The sequence below is a fragment of the Paroedura picta genome, chromosome 4 (assembly GCF_049243985.1).
Source record: "Paroedura picta isolate Pp20150507F chromosome 4, Ppicta_v3.0, whole genome shotgun sequence".
Taxonomy (NCBI): domain Eukaryota; kingdom Metazoa; phylum Chordata; class Lepidosauria; order Squamata; family Gekkonidae; genus Paroedura; species Paroedura picta.
Genome location: NC_135372.1, coordinates 112,099,247 through 112,110,918, shown reverse-complemented (window position 1 = coordinate 112,110,918; position 11,672 = coordinate 112,099,247). Strand labels below are relative to the sequence as shown.

General features: G+C 44.6%; 1 protein-coding gene across 6 annotated transcripts in view; it reads right to left on the bottom strand.

Annotated features, from left to right (window-relative positions):
- MYBPH (myosin binding protein H) overlaps positions 1-11,672 on the bottom strand; it is a 46,273-nt gene that overhangs the window by 1,944 nt on the left and 32,657 nt on the right. For 2 of the 6 annotated variants that reach the window (XR_013230536.1, XR_013230537.1), the window contains one exon: positions 440-462. The exons of 1 other annotated variant lie outside the window; for it this stretch is intronic. The gene's annotated coding sequence lies outside the window, so the exon portion shown is untranslated. Of the gene's footprint in view, positions 1-439; positions 463-10,261; positions 10,606-11,672 lie in introns of those variants that run through there. 3 more of the 6 variants (XR_013230538.1, XR_013230535.1, XM_077335107.1) reach the window with 3 other exon arrangements.

Here is an 11,672-nt window from a genome sequence, read left to right as displayed (position 1 = left end):
CCGTGCATGATGGGTCATTGAAAAACCAATGAAGGCCTCAAATTTATATATATGGGGAATGAATGAGAACCTATGCCTGTTTGCAAAGATGTAGAAGCACATGCATAAATGTTGCATGGCTCCAACAGCACATCATGCATCATGTCTCCATTATGACAACAAAGTGAAGCACATACAGGAGGGCCTCCAACCAGGACACTTAAATGTACAAAAAATTCTATGCCAACTGCTTATGGTTGTATGTTTTCAAGTTCCCCTGAAATTGCAGATTTCTGTCCACATGGCAAAGCAACCATCCTCTTTGCAACATACAGTTTTGGAGTATTATAGCAAATGTTAGATGAATCCCTACATCTGCTAGAATCAGTTGTCTTTAATCTCTAGCTTCATTGGGCAACAGCACCAGCACAGTGACCGAAGGGAAACAGAGGCTACTGACCTGTGGTCCAATATAGCTTATTCCTGCAAAATGAAGGGAGAAAAAACAGTGCATAGGGTGTAATATTAATGCCAGCTGGTTAGTATGTATTGAATTGCACCTTCCTATAAATAGATGTCCCTGGCTCCAGAACATGGATTCAATCTTGTAGTTTTAGGTAGAGGCTAACAGAGTGCAAGTTGAAGGTAGAAGAAACCCTTTTGCCCTCCTATTTAACATGAATTTCTTTGCTAAGCCCCAGGATATAGGGTATCCCCCACCCATCTCCCAATCTCCTTTACCTGTCATTGGAGTAGGCAGCTTGGAGAATCTTCATGGGCACCAACACTGATCAGGCAATCTGGCACCTGATATATTAAGGCCCCAGAGCAAGAAATTAACAAGATGTTTCTATAAACTAAGCTTGCACTGTGGGCCCAATTAGCAAGTCATTGCATTCAGCTCACATCAGGAAGTCTCGCTTGAATATTACGAGTGTTATGGTATCACATGCCCAAACACCCCTCCCATTTAATGGCCCTGTCTTGAAAAATATCTCTCCAGAGTATCATCCTGCTTGCATATGGCAGTCCTTTTTTTTTTGTCTGCAGTGAGAACGATTGCTGTCAAGCTGTCAAGGAGAAACTGTCAAAGATACTGAAACGAAGAAAGGTGCCATCGAATGAATATCCTCACTGACAGGTTGAAAATGGCCTTGCAAGCAAATGACTCCGGCATCCCAGTTCTAACTAGCCCTCAGCAAATCAGCCAGGGCTTAGAGGTAGGTATCATCTTGCAAAGCAGGTAAACGGATACATCTGAAAAGCAGCAAAGAGTTTGGATTTCCCCATGGATGGAGCTCTGGACGTTGCTGGTGACAGCTGGCTGGTACTAAATAATGTCACCTTTCCCACAAGACCACAGGCTATTTTTTATTTAAAAATATTGAATATAATGCCTGCTCACCCTTTGCCACCGTCTGCTCAGTGGGATATGTATATATTTGGGTTTCATGGCACTAAGCTCATGCAGACCTGAGAATCGAGGAACAGTGTGGTTGCTCAGGAGATGGGTGTGTGAGAGAGCAAGCACAACATGTACTTGGACATTTTAAAACAACAATCTGCCCTTCACTGAGTCAAAAGCACAAGATTCAGGCGAAGCAAAGACAAAGCATGTGAGATATTGACAAAGTGGCACCTTAGAGCAGGGGTAGTCAAACACTGGCAGGGGCAGGGGTAGCAAACACTGGCAGGGGCTCATGGGAATTGTAGTCCATGGACATCTGGAGGATCACAGGTTGACTACCCCTGCCTTAGAGCACCCAGCTCTAAGTGCACCCTTAGAGCACCCAGTCAGGATGCAAACAGCTCCCGTTCACTTTAGCAAAGGAAAACAATCCAGCCAAGCAACATGATGTCAATTTTTTTTTGTTATTATACAGTAAAATGGGAAGGTGAAATGGCACTCCCAAGAGTTCTGCTCTGCAGTTTTGCAATGCATGACAGGAGTCTCCAAAAGATTCCCCACTTGTCCAAATGCAGCCAGCTGGGTGACCTTGGGTTAGTCACAGTTCCCTCAGAGCTCTCTCAGTGTCTGTTGTAGGGAGAGGGAAGGTGCTTGTAAGCTGCTTTGGGACACCTTTGGGTAGTGAAAATCAGGGTATTAAAAAAACAGCTCTTCTCTCTCTTCTTCAAAGCTTATCTGGAGGTTTAATGAACACAAAAGGAGAAAGGGTCAAGCACAAGGCACAAGTGGAAATGCTCAAGTTCAAGTGACATTCCTTTTCCACCCTTATTCTCCGGCAGAGGATAAGGGAGTCTGTGCTGCCAGTTTCTCATTTAGAGCTGTCTCTGGTAGATGCAAACTGTTTATGTTCTCCACAAGCTGAGTGTGATGTGACTCCCATGAACCACGTGCTTCTGTTTCTCATATAATCTGTTAACAGTCAAAATGCCTTCACAGGGCCAACTGGTATGTGAGGGGGGGTGGAGGGGGGGGGGTTAGCCTACGGCACTAATCATTTACCCTTAACAACAAATACATGGGATGTGAGCCAGTCAAGGTTAAGTACTTCTAAAGCACAATGAGCTGTCCTGTAGGAGAGCCAGGAACAGGACAGGCTGTTTTTTTTGTTTAGTTTGTATTTGCTGGGGGGGGGGGGGGGAGGAGAGACACTTGCAGGGCACCGTGCTGGGGGCAGGTAATTGACTCTTTCCCTGATCTACAGCTGCAATTTTCCCCTCATGGGAAAGGATACAGGCACCGTCCTATGAGTTAATAAAATGGGGGGGGGGACTAGGGAGAGTGACACACGGAAATAATTAAATTCCTCTCATCCATCACCATTTCTTCCCTTTCCTGCTTCAGACTTCAAAACAACAAACACCAGAGATCCTAATCTTTCATTTTCATGTTCAGTTATTCTAAACTACATAATTGTTTGACATAGAAAATGAATCTTGTGGCAGGTATTAAGGAATAAAGGCATACACTTTCATAGATTTACTTCATCCAATGAGATAAATAGAGGGATAGAAAAGCCATGAAATACAAGATGTGTGTGACATTTCTATGCAAAGCTATGTATTTTATTTATCCCCACTTTTTGGTTGCCCCCCCCCACACACACACATACACACACCAGTACTTTGTAAATGCAGTCTGCCAGCACAGAACAATCATGAAGCTGATGAAATGGGCTCTGGTGCCTGAAATGTCTATGCCACATTGACTTTTAACAGTCCTTAAGTTGCACAATACTCTCTCTCTCTCTCTCTCTCTCTCTCAATCACTACTGTAACACTGATTCTGGTGGGTATCATTGAAGTTTGATTTATTCTTTTAGAAATAACTATAATCATATATGGTATTTTAATTTTACCAAGACATTTAGGCTTGTTAACCTCCTGATAGTTGCAGTGTTATTTGTCTAAAAGCCACTGTGTTCTACAGACATTCCTAAATAGCTGCTCACACACATATTGACCAAAATCTGCAAAACCCCTGTACAGACAGAGGGCTGAACCCAGACTAAATTTTCCATTCTCAGAACAGAACTTTCCTGTCTCCTCCCCTCCCATCGCAGTCCATTAATCCCTATGGAATGCTTCTTCTGGGGGATAGGGAGGATCGTGAGGAATGCCATAGGAAGGTGTCTGCAGCAGGAAGAATGAATCAGTGGAAATCGCCCGTTTAGTCCACATCCCACCTGAGGCACCTACAGCCTTGGGCTGCTGGATTGTTTTCATTGTGATGAACTTACCAGCGTTCATATTCTCCTGGGCAAATCTGCCATGCTGAAGTGGTTTTCAAAATTCTCCTAAGTGGGATTGGATCTTCCTTCAGGTAAGAATTGCCTGAACTCAAATAGGCCAAATCAAATCATGCCACACCAGCCAACCCCCTCCCCCCCCAAAAAAAAAGTTTCCAAACCAGGCAACATGCTTGACATGGCAGGGGCTAGATTTCTAAATTAAAAGTCTCTAGTTATTAAGAATGAGCCTCTTGTGGTGCAGAGTGGTAAGCGGCAGAAATGTTGTCTGAAGCTGTCTGCTCATGAGGCTGGGAGTTCGATCCCAGCAGCCAGATCAAGGTTGACTCAGCCTTTCATCCTTCCGAGGTCGGTAAAATGAGTACCCAGCTTGCTGGGGGGTAAACGGTAATGACTGGGGAAGGCACTGGCAAGGCCACCCTGTATTGAGTCTGCCATGAAAACGCTAGAGGGCGTCACCCCAAGGGTCAGACATGACTCGGTGCTTGCACAGCGGATACCTTTACCTTTAGTTCTTTTAAAAAAATGACCTTTCCCATAACTTAATCCAAAGCAGAACTTTCCTTGTATATTATTCCCTCCATAAAGCTATTGGCTTTACTTTAGAAAGAATGACAATCAAAGGAGGTTACATCTGAAAGTCAGGTCACTTTTATATGCTCTGTTATGGCCCATAGCATAGTGGGCAAAGCTACTGACACCAAATAGAAATACTTATGCCTGTGTACTTTCATTGTTTCCAGTGAAGGTGCTTTGTGGCTGACTAAACAAATGAGTTATCTTCATACAGGACTTCTTGTTTAGAAGTCCTCCCTAACTGGATTGTGAGTGTGTGTGTGTGTGTGTGTGTGTGTGTAATGATGCAGGCAAACTAAATGGTTTAACCTCCTTAGGAGAAAATGAAAGTGTTGTGGTTCTCTGAGGGGCTGATTGTGTTCAACAGAATAGGTCAAACAACTTGGAATGATGTGTCCTGTAGTGGTTAAGAGCAGCAGCTTCTAATCCGGCAAGCCGGGTTTGATTCCCTGCTCCTCTACATGCTGCCAGCTGGGTGACCTTGGGCTCTTCATGGCCCTGCTGTTCTGACTGAGCAGTCCTGTCACAAATTTCTTAGGCTCACCAACCTCACAGGGTACCAGTTGAGGGGAAAGGACGGAAGGGAAGGCAATCATAAGCCTTTTTGAGACTCCTTAGGGCAGTGAAAAGCAGGGCATAAAAACCTTCTTCTAGTTATTTTATAAGCTCGAATATGAATGCTGCCTCTTTCTCACTATTGTGAGGGCAAAGGAAGTGTTCTGCATCTAAAACGAGTTCATCCAGTGCACAGGTGTCTGGCTTCATTTGCAGAAAGGCGGCTCTGGCCTGTGAAGTACCTGGTGCAATTCAGCAGGGGCTCTCCCTCGTGCTGAGGTCCTTGTTTGCAATGCCAACACTGTTTAAGCATTTCAGTGTTCATCCAACCCCATAAGGCTTGCACACTCTCCACAACGGGATGGCAGGCCTGCAGTTGCAAATGAGTTGTGTGATTGAAAGCCACGGCTCCCCCTGCCCCTTCTCTTCCATGAAATTAAATCAAAAAGTTGGGTGGGGGGGATTGATGTTGTAATTCAGCGGAGATACTGAATCAAATTATGTGCTAATACCCTTGATAGGGATATTAATCAAGCAGGAACAGCTTCATCTCTGGAAGAAAAAAGCAATTTAGATGTATTTTCCAATCTTATGCAACATTTTCCCTGCTCTGTGAAAAGACTGATGAGATCCAGGGACAATATGATTCCTTTCTTCCAAGTCTGTGTTGACTGGAATAGATAGTTCATTTCCAGTTTTTTCCTATCAGAAACTGGATTATCTATCACCTTTCCTCACATGTAAAATCATTCCTATATCTGCCTTTGTAGTCATACTGATATGATCTCATTTCCCCAGGAACAGGGTGACCAATTCCAGGTTGCGGCAACTGATCTAAAGGGAATGGCAGTGTTTGAGGGTGGATTTTACAGCCCCTGCCACTTGACTCCCTCCTCTCCCAAAACTCTGCCCTATTCTCCAGGAATTTCCCAACCCTAACACATGCTGAATATTACACTATCAACATGCCTTGGCTACGTGCACACACCTTCCACTTCTTTATGCCCCTTTGCCGTATAAATAAAAGGGTAAGGGCTAGGTGGGTGGAGAATGGGCAGGGCCTGTCCGAGACATGGCCCAATTGGGACACACAAAACATCTGATTAAGCCACACCTCTGACAGGCCCTGCCTACCCAAGACTTGGGCCCAATTGGGAGGTGCAGGGCCTGCCCACCCAGGGGCAATCTGGTGGTATTGCCGCCAATTTGCCCCTGGCCGCTCAATGCACCATAGATAAATGCGGGGTGGGTGGGGAGGGGGACGTAGGGAGGGGAGGTGGCAGGAAAATGTTCTGAAAAACTAATTGTATCTGCATTTGGAAGAGAGAACTAGATGGTCATAGCTAATCTTTCCTGCTGATATTGCCAAACGGAGCTTGAGAAAAATGAGTTAAAATCAGTGAATTACAAAATCCTTCCTTCAAACCTATAGATCTATGTGTATTTTAGAGTTTATGGGCTATTGGGGCAGGAAAGGGTTGAACAAAAAGGTAGTTTTTGGGAGCATTTGTACACTTATAATGAAAGATTTTAAACTTAATAACTTCTTCGTCACCCTTTCCCTCTGATAACCCAAGGCCATAGTCAAAGTACCTAGATGGGAATTTTCCAGTATTACTTGTGTGATTGAAACGTTCTCCAATGGAATTTCTGAGTGGGTGCAGAAGGAGCCATCACAGATTCTTTTTAATAAGTTATTTTCCTGTCATAAAAAACAACCTCTCTGCCTTTAACAGAAGCTTCCCTATCTAAAACTCTTACACACGATGAGCCGGTATCTCCAGAGTGGTGATGACCAGCCACACCTCAGTTAAGAACTTGGAATATAGCATTGCCTCTAGTACAACGGTTCTCAACCTTCTTACTGCCACAACCCTTTAATACAGTTCCTCATGATGTGGTGACCCCCAACCACAAAATTATGCAAGTGTACTTCCACAGAAATTAAACCGAAACTGACCAATGGCGTGAAGATCCATTGTTCTTGATTGTATATAAATTGTTATAAATTGTAATCAGGCGGGCACCTTCAGGAGAAGCGGCAACAGTGGCAGCACCCCCCCCCCCAGCTAAGCTGCTCACCCTGCCACAACCCATGTGAAAGGGTCGTTCGACCCCCAGGTTGAGAACCACTGCTCTAGTAGGAGGAAGATGGCTTTTTTTCCCCAAAGAGGAGTGCATAGATATCTGTGGACATGCACCAGTTATGATCCAGTGGCTAACTGATGAAAAACACATCACATTACCAACATTAACCTCACTAAGACCCAGCCATTGATTTTGAGCTTCTGTTATGCCCTGCAAAAGCAAATCTCCACAAAATTTCATTATTGTTTTAACATTTCTTTCTATAATTATCAGATGAGGGCCAAACTGTAAATGCTGCCTGTCCCTCCCCCCCCCTTTTTTTTTTCTTTCTAGGAAAGGTCACTTTTACTGGAGCAACTGGGAATAGAGACACAGTGAGAGGCAAAATGATGAAACATTCTCCACATCCCAGACACTGAAATCCCATTAGCTCCTGTAAAAATATGAGACTATTCATATGAATATGAGACTACTACTACCTAAATATGAGACTACCACCTAATTTGTACTGTTCCATAAGAACAGTACCAGTTGCTCTTAGAAACATTCATTTTTTCCAGCCTGGCCTTGCATTGATCTTCCACTAATACAGGTAGTTAGTTAGCTGTAAAAACGGCTTGTGTTCAGTTTTCGGGTGCAAATGGGAAGGGAAGAAAATATCGTACAATGCTCTTCAAATATAAATTTTAGAATAAGACACTTCGCTATTTTTAATATAGTACATTCTCTGATAGGCACCATCATTCTGACTCTACCTTTTAGTGTTGAGCTAGAAACGGAGACTCAACCAAAGGCTTGGGTTTTATTGTTTTGGTAACTGTACTTATCTAACAATGGCATTTCTATACAGCAAATATAGCTTTAATTTTAGCACTCTTATCACCTGGGAAAAGCAAAGGGTCAGCCCTTCCCCACCAAGCAGTCCCCCTAGTGACTTTGCTTCCTTCCTTGTATCCCAGAATCCCTTGAGTTTCACTATGAGCCTAATTTGTGGACTGCCCTAATGGTTGAAAATAAAATAACATTTTGAATTTCCAAAGGTGTTCACAGACCTTAAGGCTGGGTTGCCCATAAATTAAAGGTGGTTCTCAGCAGAGCTCCACCAGATTTTTCTGGACTTTGCCCTGTGAAGGTGACCCCTGAGGGAATTGTACTCTATTCAGGGAAGGAGGTCAGGGCCTTCACCTACGGCTTTAGCCTGCTGCTCAGTTGTGTGAAAGGAAAAGAGTGGTGATGACCTCACAAGGGTCCAGCAGGGGTAAGAAAACAAAAACATACAAAATAGCATTAATTTTAAAGACAAAGCCTTCCCTTTCCCTCTATAATTTCTGAATATTGGCAGACTGCACCTCCTGAACGCATTTTTCTGTATGGAATAGCGACAAACTGGAGTTAAGCCAACCCCAGACAGAAGTTGGTGCTATGGTGCCACCTGCTGACCAAAATGACACAGAAGCCACATTCTTGAGGAGGTGGTTGCTGTGAGGATGTGATAGGCTGTGGAGTCAAACATAATGCCCCATCCACATGGAAGTTGCAGGCCAGCTTTGTCTCATCACTGTGTCAGAGTCAACTGTTTGTCCTCCTATTGCAGCAGTGCACATGTTGGGAATATTTCATCTTCCCACCCACAAGAAGCCTCATTCAGTCATCCCAAGAATAGGGTCAGAGGCCTCTCTGGAAGACCAGAAAAGCTTCTCAGGTGGAAATCAACACAGCACAGCTAATAACAGGATGTGACCACACAGAGCTGTTTGGGCTGGGAAGCAAAACCTTGCAATGTCTCCAAAGGCCACTAATCACTCAGACTCATTTTCACATTTTTTCCACTGTCTGAAAACAAAATGAAAAACTGATATGAATCAGAATGTGTATTTCGTTTCATGAGGGCTCCCTCCTGTTTTTTAGCTCCCATTTTTCACAAGAGGCACATTCCAGACTGAATAGTATCCATAATGTCACCTGTAAAAATGCCCAGAAGGCAACTGAGCCAAAAAAAAAAGAAAAAATAAGAAAAAACTGAACTGATGGAGCTGCTTTTCTGAACACTGCTTAATATCAAACCCTTTGGAATGCAAGCAGAACACTCATCGTAAGGAGCCATGCGCCCTCTGCAGATGTTCGAAGGGACTGGAATGAATGCACAGAAGGGGAGGGCAGGTGACAAATGCCACACATACCCAACCTTGGATTCACAATCAGATTCTTGTGTTAATACTTAGGTAGAAGCCAGAGCTTGCTAACTGATTTCCAGCCTTGTCTTTAACTCACAAGCCACTAGAACTCTTAAATCTGATAACATGAAGGACAAGAAAGGCCAGGCATCATCCCAGTTAATTTCTCCTGTGTCCCAGATGACAGGCACAAAATCTAATTTCATCCTCATTTTTCAAGATGTCCCCTTTTACCTGTGTAATCTCCCTTAAGGCTTATTAGTAATTTTATTTATTTATTTGATTTATATACCACTCTCCCAGTAGGGCAGCTCAGGGCAGCATGCAGCATCAATAAAACAATAATATAATTAAAATAATATATATGGAAACCATTTAAAACCATCTTTAACTAACTGCAAGATCAATTATGTAGAGCCTCTTGTGTCGCAGAGTGGTAAGGCAGCAGACATGCAGTCTGAAAGCTTTGCCGATGAGGCTGGGAGTTAGATCCCAGCAGACGGCTAAAGGCTGACTCAGCCTTCCATCCTTCCGAGGTCGGTAAAATGAGTACCCAGCTTGCTGGGGGGTAAACGGTAATGACTGGGGAAGGCACAGGCAAACCACCCTATATTGAGTCTGCCATGAAAACGCTAGAGCGCGTCACCCCAAGGGTCAGACATGACTCGGTGCTTGCACAGGGGATACCTTTACCTTTAACATCAATTACAGCTAGTATTTCTAGTGCAGTCCCTTTGAATGGGTCTGTTGTCAGACTAAGATGTAGGCATGGGAGAGTTTTTTAAATGGGGGCCTGTTAGATATTGGATTGGGGGGGGGGTCTGCATGTAATTCTCCACCAATCTTCCATCGTTCTAAAACTCCTTACTGCACCTAGAGACTGATGGGGGAATAGAAACTTGTGTGTTGTACCTCTCTGTGGCCTTTGCAACCATTGGGCTCTGGATTTTTCTGAAAGTTCGCATTGTTTGTGATGGTTCCTCTCCCTCCCCCACCTCCTGGCAGAGTGCAATTCTGCGTTCCCTTCTGCTCTATCTCCCTGGAGTTAACTTGTGGGGTTCAGAATCTACATGCAGCCACTCAAGCCCTAGGGAAGGCACTCATCATTAACAAGCAGATGACCCTGTGAAGGGGAGCACTTAAGAGCAGAGGATATCAGCGAGCAGTGATGACTTAAAAGGGCCTTCCAGGTTCTCCACATAAATTATTTTATTGTTATGGCCAATTGCACATTTGTTCAGGACTGGAAGTGGTTGTACTGCCCGGCCAAAGACCAGAGAGGAGCAAGTGACAGATGCCATGTGTGTGTGTGTGTGGGGGGGGGGCATCAACAGTTCTTGTTGTATAGTCAGCCCAAGAGCAGGTTCTGCAACGCTTCTGTTTTGAAGACACGTGGTGGCTGCATCTCTTCCAAGCTGCAGATTCTGCCTGGGGCAACAAAGTTGGGTGTGCAAATAAGGCAGCAGGTCTCCATAGCAGGGAGTTTTATAAGAAGTCTGGCTGGCCTTGAATAGGAAGCACTAAAAGAGAGAGAAATGATGAGTCAAAGGAAGGGACATTCCAGCTAGCCAGAACAGATCCCCAAGTCACTCAATTTGGGGCCCACTCTCATCAGACTGTGGTTCAGCAACTACAAAGCATTAGGCCTAAAAAATTTTCTCCCCATGTAATAGGATCATTCACACACTGCACAGTTGGTGGGGACAGAAGCACCTTCTTTCTTTCTCATCTAGATCTTCATTGTGCCTACTCAGATTAGAATCTGCGACACAGTTAGACTTTTCTGCAGCCTTTATGGGGTCCTTCTACACTTCCCAGGAGTGAATAACTGTCAGCCTGTCTCTCAGATATGTGGGGCTAACCCTCCAGTCCTGGCTTGGAGCCCCCTTGGCCCAGCTCCTGTGCTTTTTAATTATGTTTAATTGCCCCAGAGAAACTGGGGCAAACAGAAGGACATTTGGCTGGAAACTAATTTTCCTACCTCATCCTTCTGACTTGTTTGCCCTGCATCTTGTGTTTGTAAAGTGTTGTCAAACTGCAGCCAATTTATGGAGTTCCCACAGGGTTTTCAAGGCAAGAGACTAACAGAGGTGGTTTGCCATTGCCTTCTTCTGCATAGCAACCCAAGATTTCCCTAGTGATATCCCATCCAAGGGCTAATCCAAGGCAAATCCTGCTTAGCTTCTGAGATCTGGCTAGCCTGAGCTTTCCAGATCAGGGCACCCTGACACTTAAGGTAAAGGTAAAGGTATCCCCTGTGCAAGCACCGGTTCATGTCTGACCCTTGGGGTGACGCCCTCCAGCGTTTTCATGGCAGACTCAATACGGGGTGGTTTGCCAATGCCTTCCCCAGTCATTACCGTTTACCCCCCAGCAAGATGGGTACTCATTTTACCGACCTCAGAAAGATGGAAGGCTGAGTCAACCTTGAGCCAGCTGCTGGGATTGAACTCCCAGCCTCATGGGCAGACAGCTTCAGACAGCATTTCTGCTGGCTACCACCCCGTGCCACAAGAGGCTCTTAATACCCTGGCACTTAGGTTTTATTAAAACTCTGTTCCTCCTTCACACAGCCAAACACATAGGC